Source organism: Castor canadensis, chromosome 6, assembly GCF_047511655.1.
Source record: "Castor canadensis chromosome 6, mCasCan1.hap1v2, whole genome shotgun sequence".
NCBI classification, from domain to species: Eukaryota; Metazoa; Chordata; class Mammalia; order Rodentia; family Castoridae; genus Castor; species Castor canadensis.
The window spans coordinates 170,896,551-170,916,161 of record NC_133391.1 but is presented as its reverse complement, the minus strand read 5'-3'; the positions used below and the strand labels follow the sequence as shown (position 1 = coordinate 170,916,161).

The window sequence follows — 19,611 nt, the reverse complement described above, 5'->3', positions numbered from 1 at the left end:
AATGACTTTTTAAATTCAAAGATAATGATAGAGAGAAAACTCTTCAACAAGTAATCTCACAGCAACACATATTGATGAAGCAATGTGCTAGAGAGGAAGAAGTAGTCCTCAGCAGATTTCTTGAATTTTTATCGTTTTCCATGAGCTCTTAGACATCAGCAAACCTACCCAATTAGTAGCAAGCATAAAGGAAATCAACATCCTGATTCATTGATTCCAAGATGCCATCTATTATCCATTTGGGTGACAAAGTGTGCCAGAGCACAAAGTTTGTCATGGTCATGAATGTTTGCTCCTTTTCATGGGGAGTTGACCTTTGTTCACTTAGGTGAATAGTTCTTCTTCCTCCCTTATAAATAAAGAAGAGAATTCAAGTCGCTGACTATCAATACACCAAAATTTTATGCATTTTGAAAAGGCAATATTAACTCATGGTCACTGTAGGATAAAGGACTAGATTGCCTTTTTCCAGAAAAACAAAAGTTCTGAGAAAAATAGAAGAAACAATTGTCAAGATATGTTTATTATTTTTCATGTGACAAGAGCTGCATGGCTGTGGACACATATCAAAACACAACCAATAACACCACATACACATGTGAAATTGGGCATTGGTCAACATGGTCCAATGAGTCCAGGAAGAAGATAAGTAAATGAGATGAGCCCTAGATTAAATCAGCTTCCTGCCTGAGGAGAGGAGGCAGACTGTGCTTCAGAAAAGCAGAACCAATGAAGAATCTGGTGGATTTTCTGAATTGATGAGTAAGAGTTAGTAGGTGAGAGATGTCAATATGGGTAGAATTCCTAGAGTGGGGTGTCACTCTAGGAACAGAAAAGGAGTTCTGGACATATGAAGATGGTCTCCCTCAAGTCTTCACCTGAATACCAACTAGCACATGTACAGAAGGAAGATACCCCAAACTAGGGAAAGTCATCTACAAAGACTAGAAGAAATTATATTCAGTACTCACACAGAGCAATAAATTTTCCTTTTCCTACCAACCAGAATGATGGCAGAGAAGTCACCAAGTAGAGGGATTTGCCTCAGCAGTGAGACAAGTTAGCTCTACCCACACTAAAGATTGTTTTGACCTCATCTCAAGATTAAAAGCAAGACCATAAAGGATCAGAATCTTTCTAAGTAACTTAATTGCACCACACAACAAATGTCAAGATTTTATCTTTTAGAAAATCCACTATTCTAAAAGATAACAAATACCAGTTTTATCATCTAATAAAATCCAAGTCAGGCAGTTAAGACACCCTGTTTCAAAAACAAGCAAACAAACAAAAATTCCAGGAATTCAAAGAAATAGGAGACAATGTCATGTAAAAAAAGAGAATAATGGAAACTGACTCAGAAATGGAGCATGTCATAGAATTAGATAAGACAATGCCATTTAAAACATTGTTGCAACCTTATTCTGTATGCTGTATAGATATATAAAATACTAAACATGCACACATAAAACATCTAGACAAAATTTACTGTGTCTGAATGAAAAATATGAGCAACCATGGTAGGAAAAAATCAGTAAGCTTGACAATAATGATAGTAATTGTCTAAAATGAAATGAATGGGATACAAAGACTGAAAAATACTACACAGAGTATTAAAGTCATGGAGGCCAAGTTCAAAGCAGCCTAATATGTATCTATTGGTATCACCTACCAGTAGAAAAGAGGAGGGTAAGAGGCTCAGGTAAAAACACCTGAAGGAGTCAAGCATGGCAGCTTGTGCCTCTCATCCCAGTTACTCAGGAGGCAGAGATCACGAGGATCATGGTTCAACTAGTCCAGGCAAAAATACTAGTGAGACTCCATCTCAACAAAACATGCCATGTTTGGTGGCATATATCTTTGGTACGAGCTAAGTAAGAGATACAATTAGGAGGATTGTGGTTCAAGGCTAGCCTAGTTGAAAATGTGAGATTCTATCTGGAAAATAACCTAAAAAGTAAAAAAGAACAGAAAGCACAATTCCAGTGATAAACTGCTTGACTAACAAGCACAAAGCCTGAATTTCAAACCCAAGGACTACAAATGTATGCGTGCGTGTGCATGTGTGTGCAGAAATAAAAGCTGAAAAATTTCCAAATTTATGTAAAGTATAAGCTCATAGATTCAAGGAGCTCCATAGAGCACAGTCACAGACTCATAAAGGAAATTATGCCAAAGCATTTTTCATCCCACTGCATAAAGCCAGAAATAAGAATCAAATCTTAAAACCAGTGAGAGTAAAAAGGCACATGATACACAGAAACACAAAGCTGAGAGTAAGAGTCAAACCCAGAAGACAGTGGAATATTTTAAAGTACTAGGTAGAAAAAGAAGTCAACTGAAAATATCTTTCTAAAATGTAGGTGAATAAAGGTATCTCAGAACAAACTCTTTTCTAAAAGAGTTCGGCAGCAGCAGACTTGCATTTCCAAAAATACTAGGCAAACTTCTCCAGTATGAAGGAAGATGATGGGATGGGTGTGGTGGCTCATGTCTGTAATCCCACGTACTTGGGAGGCAGAGATCAGGAGGATCATGGTTCAAGACCAGCCTGGGCAAAAAGTTAGTGAGACTTCATCTTAAACTAAAGCTGGGAGAGGTGGCATGGGCAGGAGGATTGCGATCGAAGGCCAGACACAGGAAAAATTTGCAAGACCCTCTCCAAAGAATAACTCAAGCCAACAAGGTCTGGGGTTATGGTTCAAGTGGTAGAGCATCTGCCAGGAAAATGCAAGGCCCAGAGTTCAAACCCCAGAACTGAAAAAAAAAGAAGGAAGATGACACTCATGGGAAATCAAGATGTACACCAAAGAATGAAAAGCACTAGAAACTGTAACAGTGTGGGTAAACACACAGTTTCTTATAAATTCAGTCTTTTAGCAATATTTTTTCAGGTTCAGAAAAAACTATGTGTAACAAAAACAGCACAAATACTAAGGACATAGAAGTGGGAATATGCTGTCATGAGATTGTTAACCTATGCACAAAGTAATATAACATCAATTACACAAGATGGTCACCCCTGAGATAAGCTCTGAAATACACACAGATTTAGAACAAATAAACCATGAAAGATTTTTAAATAGAATAATAAAAATACTTGATTCAAAATAAGGTATAAAGTGAGAAAAATGGAATGAGAACAGATGGGACAAACCAAAAACAAAATGTAAGATGGTAGATGATCCAAGACAACTGTGTCGATAATCCTACTAGCATTAAAGGTACAAATACACCTATTGAAACAACATAGCTTGTAGGTTTGGATTAAAAAGGTAGAATCTAAATATAAGTTATTTACAAAAAACACAATCGCTTCTCGGCCTTTTGGCTAAGATCAAGTGTAGTATCTGTTCTTATCAGTTTAATATCTGACACGTCCTCTATCCGAGGACAATATATTAAATGGATTTTTGGAGCAGGGAGATGGAATAGGGGCCTGCTCCGTCCACTCCACGCATCGACCTGGTATTGCAAGTACCTCCGGGAACGGTGCACCCCTCTCGGGGGGTCTTCTAAAAAAAAAAAACTCACACAAATAGGTTAAAAAAACATGAAGGAAAAAGATACACAGAAGTCTGCCCTTATTCACAGGGGAGACATTCCAAGACCCCTAGGAGAAACCATAGAGAGTTTCAAATTCTATGCATACTACATTTGTTCTATGCATAACATCTGTGATAAAGTTCAATTTCTAAGTTAGACATAATAAATAATAACTAAATAACAAATATAACAATTATCTGAACTAAAATTGTCAGCCTCAACTGGTTTGCCTTTGGGGCTTTTATTCAGTAAAATAGATGTTATTTGAACACAAGTGCTTGATATCATGAAGTCAGTTCTTTAATGGAGATGGCTATCACATGAGTGGGTAGTGTTATAAAATGGTGATGTTGCATAGTGCAATGATTCAAGTCCCAGGCAGGACAGATTTCATCGTGATACTTGAAATGGTGCATACAATTTAAGACTTAACTTTTTGTTACTGGAATTTTCCATTTTTAAGTTAACTACAAGTAACTGGAACAACAGAAAGCAAAACAAATAATGGGTGACTATTAGACAAAACTAACACTAATCAAAAACTTGCTAGTTTTAATTTGAAATGGATTTCAAATTAAAACTCTCTTCCAGTGATTGAAAGATCACTGAGGTCATGCCAACATAGATGCAATTAATAACAGAACTTCAGATACATGACAAACAGCCACACCCTTCTCAACAATTAAGAGACAATGTTATAGAAGCATATCTTAAAATGTTATTAAATATAAAAAAGGCTATCAAAAACCTGAACCAGTTTTGACTGAATTTATATAATTGACTATTTTAAAGTCCTCCAAACTGCAGCTGCAGAATATACATTTTTTTCAAATGCCTATCAAGACTTTACCAGGATAGACCTTATTTTGTGACCTAAAGAAAAATGAAACAAGGGCTGGAGGTGTGGCCAAGTGGTAGAGACCCTGCCTGGCAAGTGCAAGGCCCTGAGTTCAAACCCCAGTACCACCAAAAAAAAAAAAAAAAAGAAAAGAAAGAAAAATGAAACATTAGTAAAATTTTTAAAATTCCAGAAACACAAAGTATGTTCTTTTGGCAATGGATGATTAATAAGAAACTATGTGTTCACCAACACATTTCTTAACAGACCACTTTACATCTCATGTTGACAAGGATGAAGAATATTTAGAATGTTCACACATTTCTGGTATGAATAAAAAATGTTGCAGATACTTCAGAAAATATTGAAATAGTTTTTGAAAACCTCAAGACATACGTGTCATAATTTATATGCTCTCCACCTAGAAATTTAGTCAAGATTAAGAAACTAGAAGTTGGGAAGACCTCTCATGTTTATGGTTTGACAAAATTAATATTGTTAAATGGCCGTATTACCAAAAGTCACCTACACAATCAGTGCAGTCCTATCAAACTTCCAATAAAGTTCTTCCCAGAATCAGCAAAAGCAATCCTAAACTTTATATGAAGCACCAAAAACCCAGAATAGCCAAGGCAATCCTGAGCAAAAGGACCAATGCTGGAGGTAAAACTATTACCAGAATTCAAATTATGCTACAGAACAACAGCAACAATAGCTGGTACTGACAGAAAAACAGACATGTAGACCAATGGACCAATGGACTTATAGAATGAAGGACCCAGAAATAAACCTATGTTGTTATAGCCATCTGAATTTCAACAAAGGCACCAAAAACATACTACAGAGAAATGACAACCATTTAACAAATTGGTGCCTAGAAAACTGGCTCTCTCCATGAAAAAGACTAAAACTAGGTTCCTATTTTCTAGTCTGTACAAAAATAAAGTCAAACTGAATTAAAGTCCTTGTGTAAGACATGAAAATTTGAACATAGTAAAGGAATTAAACTAGTGGAAACTCTTCAAGGTAAAAGCATAAGCAATGACTTTCTGAACAAGACTCCAATAGCTCAGAAAATAACAGCAAGAATTGATAAACAGGACTGCATCAAATTTAAAAGCTTCTGCACAGTAAAAGAAACAATGGAACGAAGAGATAACTTACAGATGGGAAGAAATTGTTGTCAGCTATTCATCTGACAGATTAATATCCTGAATATATAAAGAGCTCAAAAATAAGCACTAAAACAACAAATAATCCAATAAATGAGTAGACATGGGAGATGAGCAGGCACTTTTCAAATGAAGATGTACAAATGGCCAATAAATGCATGAACAACTCTCAACATTTTTAGCTATCAGGGAAATGCAAATGCAAACTAAATCAGCATTCTTTCTCACAACACTGAGAATGACTATCATCAAGAAAATAAAAATAACAAATGCTGGCAAGGATATAGGGGAGAAAAAAACCTTATGTATCATTGTTGGAATGTAAATTAGTATAGCTATTATGGAAATCAATTTGGAGGTTCTTCAAAAAATTAATATTAGAACTCACATGTGACCAAGTGTACTCTTGGGTATATATCCAAAGGAATTAAAGGCAGAATAAAATTAAGTTGCCTGCACACACATTCTTATTGTATCATAATGCATAATAGCCAAGTGCCCATTAATAGAGGAATGGACAATGAAAATGTGAAGTATATACACAATGGAGTGTTTTTCATCCATAAAGAAGAAGCAACTCATGTCATCTGCAGGTAAACGAATGGAAATGAAGATTTTCTTGTGAAGTGAAATAAGCTAGACTTACAGAGACAAGTATTACAACTTTTCTCTCATATGTCTAGATTTTAAAAAGCGACATAAAAGTCGAAGGGACTATTAGAGGAAAGGAAGGGGATCAGGTAATAGGGAACAGAGGGGATGAATATGATCAAAGAAATTTGTATTCATGCATGAAAATGTCACAATGAGACACAGCCTTTTGTACAATTAACATATACCAATAAAAATCAATAAGAGTATATATCCATACGAGAATTTGAACATAAACATTCATAACAGGTCTATTTGTTATTAATGAAAGAACAGAAATAACCCAAACATTCACAAATAGACGACTGTATTCATACTAATAATTGAGCCTTTAAAAGAATAAAGTATGGTTAATAGACAAACAGAGATGACTTCCAAAGTAATTTTTGAGTTAAGGAATCGAGAAGAAGAGGATACATCATGTGTACTTCAATTTATATAAAACCCAAACTCATCTAAAGTGTCAGAAGGTTGATCGATTGCTGCCTGAGGATGGGGTGGAAGAGTGGGTGATGTGCAAAGAAGAAAGATTTAGAACTAAGGATATGAAATGAGGATCTTCGTAGGGCAATGAATATGTTCACCATTGTGATTACATTGATGGTTTCATGGTGCACACTTGCCTAAACATAACATATTTTCACTTTAATATGCTTAATTTTAACACATTATGTTTAATTTTTAACATAATATGTTTAATTTTAACATTTTAATAGGCTTACCCTATGGCTGTTATTCTTCAACCAAACTTCACGAGATACGTTTCATGAATACAAAACCAGCCTAAAGTGTTTTGTGAATGCACCATTACTTACAAAAACTAAAATGACAAGTAGAGAAGTGAAGATGCTTGAGTCACAATAAAACATAAAGTTGCAGGAAATTTTATGTGTTTTTCTGCATCTCTGATATATTTCAGAATAGGTGTTTAAATTTTTAAAAAGAAAAAAATGTTATACCCAATTTCACTGTTCACTTTTTCCAAGCAAGAACATGTGGTAGAAAGGCAAAGCTTGATTTTTTTAAAAGTGTCATCTCTAGCCCAATGATTTGAACCTTGGTGTCATTCAGTAAGCTAATGTATATATAATGTTTTCATAAAATGCTACACATATTTTGGAAAAGCAAGCCATATGGAAAAGTTCACAAAGGTAAGTAAAAATTTAAAACACATAGAAAACATGTAGTATTTCTAGAAGCAAGAGAAAGGAATAAGTTCCCAGAGAAACAATGGCAGTGCAAAAATAGCACCAACAGACCAGCCCTATGATAAATGCAAGATCAGAAGAGAGCTCTCTTGAGCAAAACTCACTGTGGGTCCAGCAATTCCTTATTGTGGATTTGTTGGTGACCAATGAAATCATGGAAGACCAGGAATAAATCAAATGGTGGGTAGAAAATCCACTGATAAACTGAGTTACCTTAATAACAGACACAGGAATTTCAACCTCAACAATCTGAACCATTAGGAAAATTTCCTGAGATAAGAGCAAAAGCTGTGAATGAGAATGGTTTACAAAGGTTAGGTTTGCACATTGTTACAGGAAGCAGTAGTAAACTCAATTTTCAATGTGACTACTTTGGGAGAAATGTTTACACAATACTTACCAAGAAACTGAACTTGAAAAGAACAAGAGGAAATTTCCCCCTAAGAATTCCAGCCACTAGACATAATCCATGAAACACTGTGGTTTGATCTTCCAATCTCTACCCACAGGAACATGGGTTCACGTCCTAGGACAAATGAGTTACTAAGCACACTACAGAAAGAGTAACAGAAAAAATGTGCTTTTCAGCAATAAATAAAACAATAATGGGTTTGAATGGAACAATGTTCTTAGAACAGAGTGTGGTTGTTAAGATGTATGTTCCAGGACAGAACAAGCCACACATGGGACATACAGAAGTGGCAAAGGTGACAAAAAATCCACAAAACTTCCTGCACTGGTGTCAGGAGATGGAAGCTGAGATTATCCCATACCTTCATTGTCCAATGGAGATATATTACAATCCACAGAAGTAACTTAGAATTTTCTAGTAACTGCATTTAGAAATTTTTTAAGGAAACAGGTAAAATTGATCTTGATTATAAACTCTGTTTATCCCAAAGTGTGTAAAATCTTAGCATTTGAACATATATCCAATATAAAATGATGAATAAGGTAATATACACTCATTTTTTCATGTTAAATCTTTGAAATCTGATGTGATTTGTATTTACAGAGCAGCACGGTTCAAACTGGCCACATTTACAGAAATCAGTAGCCTTTATGGCCAGTGGATATGGTTTCAGAAAATCTAGAACTTAAGGATGTACAGAAGGTCCTAATCCTGCCTTGGATTGCCAGCTATTCACCCTCTGCCCAAACAGAGGAGGGTTTCATAACAAGACAAGCTTCATTTGATTGCATTTCACAGATTAAAAGTTATCATAAAATTTATTTTAAGCAGAGTTCCATCTCCACAAATATTTGAAAATCCCATAGTATGAACTCCAAAAAAGAAAAGTATGGACCACCTTTAGTTTCAGGAGGTAATAAACGTAATGAACTTATTAACTCCAACAAGAAATATATATGAAAAGAAATGACTGTCCTCATTTGGTTATGGCCTTCCGTGGAAGGACTGCTGACTTGCAGAGCAATGGCACACCACCAGGAGGTGCCCTAGGCCCCATAGGCAGACGCCCTCTAGAAAGACTGGCTGAAAGAGGAGGAAACAGAGGTCTTGCCATTGCTCACTTGACCACCAGCAGCTTGAAAGTCCCCTTCTCTTCCATTCTTCCTGAAAATAAGGAAAATTGTCAGAGCACTGTGACTCATTAGTAAAAGGGCCAATACCCAAGAAGGCCTGTGACAATCAGAACGCAGCTGCACATGAATTATGAAGAAATGCAGATAACACTTCCACAGAATGGGACAGATAAAGGGTGATGCCAGTGGGACTGACCTAATGAGCATCCAAGATGGCCAGCTGCTGACCACAGAGGAAAGAGTCATGGTCATTCACAGCTATCTGTTTGTTATCACCTCCCCAAATGCATAACACAGGTAGATAGATGTTCTGCCAGAATCAGTCCTGGTGGTATTTTAATCAGTTTCACAAATGCAAATCTACCATTATGATTTCTGAATTAAAATTTCAATGTTACAGATTATTTTCGTTGGAAAGAGCTGAAAATACATCAATGTGTAAATTGCATTTTACAGAAAAGGAAACTGAATATAAGGAAGTTGAATAGGTGTTTCTAAGGAGACTATAGTTGACTACATTTCCTTAGACCTTATTTCCAATCAAATACTGGCTTCAAAATTTTCAAAAGTCTTTTTATTTTGAAAGTCTGGAAAGGGTAATATGCAATCTTCTAAAACTGAATCAATAAGAGGATGGCTTATGAGTACTTCAAAGGTTATTAGATTAACAAAACAGTGTATTAACTACTAGTCGTTATTCAAAATAAATATTAGGCCATGATTTATAGGCATACAATTATCTTATTAGATAAATCACTGCACAAACAACCTATGAATGAATGAACACAAGATCAGAGCACCTCTGCCTCCTCTAACAGCTTTAGGGTCTCATTTCCATGAAATAAGGAAATAAAGAAAACTGATGCAGAGTTTACTAGAATACGGTAAAAACTCTACTCAGGGTGACACAAAGTGGCTTAAGCAACACTAAGATGAAAAGGACTGGCATCTCTGTTTAAGCAAACTGTGGTAAGAGCTGGGGGATCAGTGACTACTGGTTGGAGTTGACTCCATTTGGCTTTTGATGAAAATAGCTGATCCATTTCTCATATTCAGTCATCAGATTGCTGACTGAGAAAGAATAACGTAATGAAAAATCCTACATTGCAATGTTTTTCCCCAGTTGAGAAATAAATGCAAGTGTTGCAATTGTCAATTTGTATGTGAAATCACTTTAAATCATGCATGAGAAATATAAGAATATATTTCATTACAGAAATAATTTTCTCAGATTGGTGCCATCATAATATAAGAAAGTAATTCATGTTCTATTTTTGCCTAAGATTTTATGGCAACTTCTAAAGTGATGGTACCGTTTTTAAATTATCTGTTAGATTTCTATGATCACATATTAAACTAATATTGTTCAAGGACTTATTTTCAAATATTTTAATTTGTTTCATTTGATTCCATCTGTATATTATTCTGGCTTTTAAAAATTAACCCCATAAGCCATGTAACATTTTGCAAAATTGATTTATTTTGAAAAACATTTTAAATTAATTCATATAGATGGTACTGCTGACAACCTTCAGGCTAATTTCCTGGTGCTTTTTGGAGGAAATTAGAAAGAACCAAATAGGCTTTTGTGAGTGAACTCTCTAGCACCAGAGGAAAAGGTCTCAGATTAATTACAGTGATTTTTTTTCACAGACTTCTAGAATTTTTAGTCTCTGCAACATTTCAAGACTGTGTGAAAATAATTGCCAGAAATTAATAAAAACATAAGAAGAAAAAATAGAATAGAAATTTACCATCATTAGGTGAAATGTGAGGTAAAATAACAGTTTCAGAATTTCTATGTTGGTGTGTGACCATGTAGCCTGCTATCCTAGCTTCTACCTCAAAAAATGAAATAATTATTGCTTAAGCAGAATCTGTGGAGAAAATTCCCATGCCTTATGTGTATTCCAGCCTACATGCAGGGGACACTTAAAATCTTGAGAAAAATCCAGATAAATTAATTCTTGTAAATTATAGGAGATAATAGCCCATCATGAAGACAGGACAAATGCATATTTACCCTCAGATTCATGCATAAGCACGCAAACACAAATACACACACACACACACGCACACACACACGCACACACACGCACACAGAGGCAGGGCTTGAAAAACATTCATGAACCAGTTTGGGATATATTACATACATACTTAGAAATGTCATAGTGAAACTCCCTTTATAGCTATCTTAAACAAAAATGTCTTTTTTTTCAAAAACAAAGAACAGGAAGGTAAAACAGGTCCTGTCTGGGAGTTAGTATAAGTGGGAGGGAGGAGGATATAAGGAAAGAGTGAGGGAGCATGAATATGGTGGAAGTATTACATAGTCATGCATGAAAATGGAAAAATGAGACCTGCTGAAACTACTAGGGTGGGGGGATGGAGAATGATGAAGGGAGTGAATTTAACTAAGATATACTTTAAGCACTTTTGTAAGTGTCACAACGTACCCCAGTACAATAATAATATATTAATAAAATAAAATTTAAAAGGAGGACATTCAGTATATACAAAATTCACTGACTCTTTATTTCTTCTACTTTTCTGCATATGAAACAAACAGCTCCAATGACAATGGTTATTTTTAGGATGGAGACTCATTGTGGACAAGGAAGCTACTAACCCTGAAAGCTAAGTTGTCCCATTTCAATTACACTGGGGCTGGATAGGTATTATTTGTATGTCTATGTGTTACCCCACTGCTGTATGCGAGAGACATTTCTAGTGTTTGTCTCATCGACCCAGTTACAGCAGAGAAAAAGAAAACCTTTTGTATTCGGATCTGATATGATTCCAAGAATTATCAGTGCGGTAAAGATGAAATACCCTCTTCCACTCACTGGGCAGCTCGTCGCCATAGCAACAGATCATTATATAAAGTTCATCAATTCAGCTGGTCGTTATCCCAAAGCAGCAGACATCTAATACATTACAAAAGTTCTTTCTCTTAACTTGTAATTGAGCAAATGATTTAAATTGGTCTTGACACTTGGAGCTCAGCATTATATTTATACAGCAAAGGGGAATTCAGAGAAAAAGATAGGACTTGGTGGTCAGTACAATCCTAAAATGGAGATTTTAATTAACTCAATTATCAGATTCAACGAATAGCTTTTATATGAGAAAAGATAGGTTAGTCAACTTAAGCACTGCTGATAATAAATTAAATGCAACAATCTGCTTTGTGCCATATCCCTTATTCCTTATAGTTGGCATATACATCCCAGAAAATCAGATGCAAGGTGGACACTGCCTGTTTCGTTCACTTTGGGGCTTCCAGAGCAGTGCTGGCACAGAGTAGGTGCTGAAATAATGCACCTGTTTCAAGGTGTGGATCCTGGGACCCCAGATTAGACTCCAGCTCCAACATTCACTTGCTGTGTGGCCAAGAGCAGGTTAGTAACCTCTTTGTCTACTTTACTGTAGTACCCAGTTCACAGCATTGGGGCCACTAAACTAATTGAACTTAATCTATGCAAATGTGGTACAGCTCATGCTGTATAAGAATCGACTTTAACTGTTGTGTTGCTGCTGTTTGGCCCGCAGAGGAAAAGTCCTGCTCAAGTTTGGTCTGAAATCAGCCATCTCCCTGTCACAGTTAAGCCAACAGGGAAAATGGTATCTTTTACAGTGGCCTCTACTGCTTTGCTGAGGAACAAAACAAAATACCTATTTAAGTACTCTAAATCGAAAGTTGATAACTTAAAAGAAATTCACCACTACATTTCCTGTGAATGAAACCAAATTGTATTTAAAACAAGAGTACAATAGATCCTGTCCTTGGGGTATCCTTTCTAAACTTCCATCTAGCCTGGGCTTAAATGTAACTGAACCAGATTGAAAATGACTCTGTTAAGAAGGCAACACATGGTTCTGAATGGAAATTACTTGCCTTAGATTTATCACATCTAAATTACAACAATCCAGTTGATAATGTTGGCAGCCTTTCTCTGACAGTGACCAGGTAGGATTACAGTCTAAATTACTCTTGTACCAGTGTAAGATTTATACTGTCTGCTCTCATTACTATGTGTTTGGATGGCTGAGGAAAATCTATGCAAATAATTTTTGTGCATAATTTATTTGAAAGAAAAAAGGACCTAGGCACTGGATGGAATAAGAACATTGTTTTTACACAAATGACAACAAATGCTGGTGAGGATGCAGGAAAAAAGAAACTTCATACACTGCTGGTAAGAATATAAGCTAGTACAATCACTATGGGAAACAGTATGGAGGATCCTTTAAAAAATCTACAAATAGACCTGCCATACAATCCAGCAATATCTAGTGATATACCTGAAGGATTGTGAGTCGGCTGACAAGAAAGGCACTTGTACACCCATGTTTATTGCAGCACTATTCACAATAGCTAAGCTATGGAAGCATCCAAGATGCCCCACTACTGATGAATGGACTAAGAAAATGTGGTATTTATATGCAATGGAATTTTACCCTGTCACAAAGAAGAATGAAATTTTGTCATTCACAGGAACATGGATAGAACTGGAGAACACCATCTTAAGTGAAGTCAATTAGACTTGGAAAGCCAAAAGCTGCATGTTCTCCCTCATATGTGGAACACAGACCTAACACAAATGAAGCGATATTATGAAACACTGGTCACACTGAGGGGAGGTCATGCAAGAGAGGGGTAGGAAACTAAGAACTTGAGTATGGTTGGTATACTCTCTATACAAGAATGAATATAGAAATCTTAAACAGACTGAAACTACCATAAGAAATGGATTAAGGCAGAATAAAGAAAATGAGAGAAGATAAACCAATTGGGGTTATAACACATGTATTCATGGAAATGTCACAAGGAAACTCACTGTGCAGCTACCTTTATTTTAAACCAGCTAAAATGTCATTTTTTAAAATTTTTTCTCTTTTTTCTTCTATAAAATCGAGAACAGGAGGGAGGAACAAGTCCTGCCCAGGGGTGAGAGTTGGCACCAGTGGAGGTGGGGAGGTGTTAGGGAAAGGGGGTAGAAGGGTAAAAATGTGTAAGCATGCAAGTAAATAAAAAAGAGACACCTGTTGAAACTAGTCCAGGAATCCAGTGAGTGGAGGCTGAAGGAGAATGGTTGAGGGGGTGAATTCATGTATGATATATTTGGTACATTGTAAGAACCTGTGTGAATGCCTCAATGTACCCCCACCCACCATATTGAAGGGGAAAAAAAGAGCAAGATCTTTTTTCTGAATTGCTACATAGTATCAATAATGAACTACTGGCTGATATTCCAAGCTATTTAGTAGCTAGAGTTTTCTGATGGCAGCTCTAAAGATTATTTTATTCTCTATCACTGGCCTAAATCTTTCTCTCTAACTTCAAGGAAGGATTTATCTGATATCATGCACTGTCAGACATATCACAGCAACTGGAACTCTGAATCCAAAATGGAACTCAGGCTCTCCCTTTGGACTCAATCTGTTTATGCACTTGGAATCCTGATTTCATTTGTTAGGATAAAATATTCAATCTAGCCCACCCCACCTTTCAGCTTCATCTTCTGTCTCTCCACTCACAACTCCTGTGAACAGAAATGTCTCACCCTTTCCAGAACTCCCATGCCTTTCTCTATCTGAATGTTTTGGATACACATGTCCCCACTTACCAGACGGCTTTTCCTCATCACCAAGAGCCAGCACCCATGCCTCTGTTCTATTGCTCTTTCTGACCTTCTGGACCAGACCAGTGCTTTCAAAATCTCTATGCTCACAGAAGATTATTATTATTACTTCAATTAAGGAAGTGTGTTGAACAACGTGACAGGGTAAATGTTTTCTTGTATGACATGAGCTTTCATGGACATCCAGCACTGGTCTTATTCTCATCCATTGATGTCTTCATTTCCCCAGGAAATTGACTGTTAATCAGGACAATTGAATGAACCCATGAAGATTTCACAATTTTAAAAATATTTCTCAAAGTCCATATTTGAACTCATGGTTGAAATTTGTGTTTCAATTTTCCTGGTTATCATTAAGGAACAGCAGAAGAATAATCACATCAAACAGTTCTATCAATTATTTTGACAACTTGAAGTGTCCAGGAAACACGTTGTCCCTAAATTTCTATGTGCTACTTGCTTTCTACTCCATAGAAAGTTACCTGACAGGTGAGAAGCTGATGGGTGGGAAGGAAGTGGCAGGAATTTGAAAAGGAAGATCTGACAAAAAGGGAGTTCTTAGTATCACAGACTGGTTTTCAAACTTTATGATTGCAGAAGTTATTCCGGGACATTGCTGATAGAGACATTCCAAGTCCAACCCAAGAGATTGGAAGTCAGATGGTCAGCAGTGGGTCTGGGAAGCGGCATCATTAGCAAGGATTCAAAGTACCTCTAACTCAAGGGGTTTAAGACAGTCCTTTGACTAATAATTAGGATCTGATTTGGTCTGCCTCATCAAGGATGCAGATGGTGAGATCAATGGAAGACATACTTTGAGACAGTTTCTTAATTTTCTGAGTCCTTAAAAGATACTTTCTGTAAGGGATGTGCACAGTTCTCAGATGATGGGAGGCATTTTCTGTGCTTTGGTAATGATTACAGTGCTTGTGGGGAGGAAGAAGATGCTGTGGTGAGGTTCCCTCTATCTATTCCAGAAGTTCTCTCCATAAGTTATAGTTGCTACAATTAGGTCATGAGTGGACTTCTACCACGTTGTACATTGGACTCATTAGGGGACATAAAGCTTCATAAATGACTGGGCCCTGCCTCCTTTTGCAGAATCATGATTTAATTAATTCCAGTAAGAGAATGAGTGTTGGTGAATTTTAAAAGCTGTTGAGATGATTGTAATGTGAAGCCATAGTTGAGAACTACTGAGGTTTAGCGTATGAGAGAATGTTAAAAGAATTATAAATCATGCTCAGTTAATACTTAGATAATTGAATCAAATATTCTGCATTATCTACTTCACCCCCCAGGTAGTAAACCTGATACTTTAGAAAACTGAATGTTCTATCTGGCACTTCTGGGAGAGTCACAGGGTCTGCCATCCTTTAAGCAGGTGGAGGAACTCATGCAGAACTTGCATTTTCTTGGAGGCTGCAAGGACTATGGTTAACTGACAGCCTCCATATGTTACCTTCTTCAGGCTCTGCCTCAGATCTCCAACCACAATCATGCACTCTTGAGGAGGATCCCAGTTTGTGATTTCCAAAAGCATGTTCTTTTCAAGGCACTTCATCTATGACCTAGCCAGTTTTGTTCAATTTCTCCAAAAGAAACACTGCTGGAATTTCTTCATTGAGCTGATGGTACTTTTTGACTGGTCTGTGTCATGGTCTAATGGCTCCTCTTGATCACTCCTACTTCCTCTCTTTCTCCCCTCCATGAAGTTCTGCATAAAAACCACTTGTGTTTCTTGTACCATTCAGAGTCTGCTTCCTGGAGGACTCACCCAGCAATGAAGGGATTGAGATAAAAAGCAGAGCCAGAAAATCACAGATGAAACTCAATGCATACTTACAAATAGGGAGGGAAAGCATTTGAACTTAAAATTGTAAGTGGAGATACATCTCCTCTTTTCATTCTTATTGAAAATTTTGCACAATAGATACTGTCATTCTTGTTTAGCAGACACTAAAACCTCCAAAGTTCCTGAAATGCGATGTCACCTACTTTATAATAAGTGTAGTAAGGTTATGATCTCATGCATATCTGGAACTAAAGGTTTTATCTTTTCTACCATACCACACTGTTTCTGGATCCTCCGCTCGTAATAATTCTATCCTGTCTCAATTCCTAGTCCATTAGCCTGCATCTAGAAAATTGCATTTGGAACAAATTTGTGTCATTTTTAATGACATCCTGCAGTCAGACGTAACTTCCTGTTCTACCATAATTGTAAAAGACTTAAAGTTAAGGACCAATTATATTTCTCATGCATCCTTAACATAACCTAGTAAATAAGGTGCCCTATCTCCATGTTGTTTATTAGCCACATGAATAATGCATATATAATGAGAATGCCCTTGTTTAGAGAAGTGGATGATACCTATGACATGCAAACATGATGAATGCACTGGGAAGAATCTTATTGCTTAATATTTATTAACTGAGTTTTCCCACCAAAAGCAAACTTATGTAATGTGTTTGTGACTATGTAGCATACGTGGTCAGACTAGACTCACTCACCTGGCACCATCAGAGGCTCTCCCTTCCCCCTCAGCACAGAAGAGGTGATTCAGTACTGACTCTGATCAGGACTGATGTTCTTTTGCTAGTTCCTGCACCCACGAGAGTCAGGAAGGGCTGCTTTATGGCAAGGAAGTGCCCACAGGCTGCTAGGTCTACCAGTAGAATTATGATGTCATTATTCTTCCATTGACCCCTCATTCAGAAATGCCAGCTATTTTCCAACAAGTAGTGGTTAGTTCACTTACTCATTTTAGTTTACTTTACTCATTTTAGAGTTTACTTTGGAAATGCATTCATATTTAGCTGCCATGGCCACAAAAATATCTAACTTTGATACTAGAAACTGGGCTCAGTGTCCACCAATTTTCTCTCATTTGAAGGAATGAGTTACCTGGAATAATTTCTTCTTCCTTGTCTGTATTCTCTCTGGGAGGTGTGCACTAGGTAAACTATGTGTTCCTATTTACATGTCTGGAATTACAATGGCAACATTTCTCTAGCCCAAGCATGAACAGGGCCCTCCATTCTAAGGATTCTGCTTTAAAGCCCTTTGATGTATAATGAAAGATTCATGCTAGCCATAGTGTCTCATCAAGAAAATGGACTGGAGACAGAACTTCCTTCTTTGGGGAATATATAACTGATATCTCAGGAAAGCATGGGAAAAGACTATGCTTCTCAACTTGACCTTGAAGGATGAGGAGGCATTCATGAAGTATAAAAGAAAATGAGGGCATGTCATAGAAGGAGATTGGACTGACGTATGAAAGATAAGGGCCTGTAGCTTGTGGTGCCATATAATTCAGTGTCACATAAAAGGGAGGGGCACTGGCTTGGAGCCAGGGAACCATCTCATCCATCCCTTCCTCCCTCTTCAATAGGCACAAAAATGCTTGGAGCTCATGTATGGCTTAACCCTTCAGCCTATAACATGAACCATATGAATCTGTGATGGACAACTGTAAACTTCTTATTTTGAATAAACAGAAACATCCTACATTTCATTTCTTTTCATAACATTACTAGTTGACTCAAGTGTAATTCAAGTACTGAGGTCTGCAAAAATAGTGCTTGGGCAACAATTTAGAAACTTTAGCAGAACTGGAGATGCACGTGGCCAGTGAACAAGTCGCTGTGTGCCTGGAGCTTTGTTTCTCAGCCCTGGGCCACCAACGCTTCAAAGCACTGAGAGTGACTCTGTACCCTTTGTGAAATATTTTGTTTTATTGTTTTTATATTTGATTACATGTGCATACATTATTTGGGGCACTTCCCTCCTCCCCAACTCTGCCTCCAGGCAGAACCTGCCCTGCTCTCTTGTTCTCCGATTTTGTTGAAGAAAAAACATAAAAGATCATAAGAAAAACATGGCATTTTTGCTAGTTTAAGATAAAGATCGTGTATACTGGGAGGTTCCTTGTGTTGTTTCCATGCTGCACATGTGTATTACAACCCAAATTGGTACATCTCCATCAGACCTCTTCACTACTTCCTAGTCTTCTTCCCATAGTGGCTTCTGCCGGTTTGATTACTATATCCTCTATAGTGAGCACATTGACAACATGCAAGTTTTAGGTTTCCTTCCTGTTCCCTATCCCTCCAGTACATGATCTCCCCTTAGTGTACAACCCATGTCCAATAATATTTCTGCATTTGTTTTGGGTCTATAATCTGCATATGAGGGAGAACATACGATTTTTGGCCTTCTGAGCCTGACTAACTTAGCTTAAGATGATGTTCTCCAGTTCCATCCATTTACCTGTGAATGACAAAATTTCATTCTTCTTTGTGGCTGAATAAAATTCTGTTGTGTATAAATATCATCTGTCTACCCTTGAAGGAGGCCTTCTACCCTTTCACCCATCACACGGAAGTGTATTTGTCTCCCAGTGTGCCAGACAAATAGAAGCATTGTTGATAGCGGCCATGATTAGGGAGCTCGAATGTGGAGAAAGCTGCACCAGCAGTGTGGACAGAGAAAGCAGCATTGTAGTAGAAAAAAAAAAGAAAGAAAGAAAGACCTGGAGACAACCCATATGCCGGTTGATGGGATAGCATTCAATTGAAGGTTACCCAGGACATTGCATGAGGGAAGAGATGAGGAATCTTTAGACACAACCACGAACTTGAGTAAATCTGTCAGAAACAAGACAAATGAGAAACAGCAAATCACTGAAGAATATACAGCTTTTCACTTACCTGTAGGTCAATCCACACAGAGCTAGGCAGTACTGGGACCACAGACTTATGTAGTAATCTTTAAAAAAAAAACAACTGACAGAATAATAACACTTTCTGTAGGGGAGAGTGGGTGTTTGGAAGATCATTGAGAGCAGACTTCATGGGTGCTGAGGAAGGGCTAGTACTTAAGCTGGATGACAAGTGTTATGGTTGAGATCTGGAATGTTCCCCAGAGGGTCACCTGTTGAATACTTCATGCCAAAGCAGCTGTGTTTAGAGGTGGGGACATCCAGAGGTGACTGGATCAT

At 37.1% G+C, this 19,611-nt stretch overlaps 1 non-coding gene across 1 annotated transcript; it reads left to right on the top strand.

Annotated features, from left to right (window-relative positions):
* The first annotated feature begins 3,311 nt into the window (after positions 1-3,311).
* LOC141424353 (U2 spliceosomal RNA) lies at positions 3,312-3,503 on the top strand. Its single transcript, XR_012449301.1, has one exon. It is a non-coding gene; the product is annotated as a U2 spliceosomal RNA (small nuclear RNA).
* Positions 3,504-19,611: the final 16,108 nt, after the last annotated feature.